The sequence below is a fragment of the Corylus avellana genome, chromosome ca11 (genome assembly GCF_901000735.1).
Source record: "Corylus avellana chromosome ca11, CavTom2PMs-1.0".
Classification (NCBI taxonomy): Eukaryota; Viridiplantae; Streptophyta; class Magnoliopsida; order Fagales; family Betulaceae; genus Corylus; species Corylus avellana.
This window is the reverse complement of record NC_081551.1, coordinates 11736028-11737503: the sequence shown is the minus strand read 5'-3', so window position 1 is coordinate 11737503 and position 1476 is coordinate 11736028.

The window sequence follows — 1476 nt, the reverse complement described above, 5'->3', positions numbered from 1 at the left end:
TTTTTTTGATAACTAGGACCGAAACCCTAGGCTGAACAAAATGGTCCATGGCGAAGCGAAATTGTTTGGCCCGAAAATTTACGAGCTTAATGAGAACTTCGAGGCAATCATATCGGAAGGTGGCACGAAGTGATTCGAGTTCGTTTGCCCCCCCTTTTTCACAAACGAATGATAACATTTTCTGAATATAACAAGTGCCCCGATCCGGCCGGAACGACTCGAATATCGTTTCGACACCCGCCGACATGATCGCCACGATGCACTGAGCATGTTCGTAAATTTTCGGGCACATTGGACGACGTTGCATTTTTTCACAACTAGGACAGAAACCCTAGGCCGAACAAAATGGTCAATGGCGAAGCGAAATTGTTTGGCCAGAAAATTTACGAGCTTATGCAGAACTTCGAGGCAATCATATCGGCAGGTGGCACGAAGTGATACGAGTTAGTTTGCCCCCCCATTTTCACAAACGAACGATAATTTTTTTTGAAAATAACAAGTGCCCCGATCCCGGCCGGAACGACTAGAATTTCGTTTCGACACCCGCCGACATGATCGCCACGAAGCACTGTCAACGCTCGTAAATTTTCGTGCAAATCGGACGATGTTGCATTTTTTCACAACTAGGACCGAAACTGTAGGCCGAACAAAATGGTCAATGGCGAAGAGAAATTGTTTGGCCCGAAAATTTCCGAGCTTATGCAGAACTTCGAGGAAATCATATCGGCAGGTGGCACGAAGTGATACGAGTTCGTTTGCCACCCCATTTTCACAAACGAACGATAATTTTTTCTGAAAATAACAAGTGCCCCGATCGCGGCCGGAACGACTAGAATTTCGTTTCGACACCCGCCAACATGATCGCCACGAAGCACTGTGAATGCTCGTAAATTTTCGTGCAAATCGGACGACGTTGCATATTTTCACAACTAGGACCGAAACTGTAGGCCGAACAAAATGGTCAATGGCGAAGAGAAATTGTTTGGCCCGAAAATTTCCGAGCTTATGCAGAACTTCGAGGAAATCATATCGGCAGGTGGCACGAAGTGATTCGAGTTCGGTTGCCCCCCCATTTTCACAAACGTACGATAACTTTTTCTAAAAATAACAAGTGCCCCGATCCCGGCCAAAACGACTCGAATTTCGTTTCGACACCCGCCGACATGATCGCCACGACGCACTAAGCATGCTCGTAAATTTTCGGGCAAATCGAACGACGTTGCATTTTTTTGATAACTAGGACCGAAACCCTAGGCTGAACAAAATGGTCCATGGCGAAGCGAAATTGTTTGGCCCGAAAATTTACGAGCTTAATGAGAACTTCGAGGCAATCATATCGGAAGGTGGCACGAAGTGATTCGAGTTCGTTTGCCCCCCCTTTTTCACAAAGGAACGATAACATTTTCTAAAAATAACAAGTGCCCCGATCCCGGCCGGAACGACTCGAATATCGTTTCGACACCAGCCGATATGATC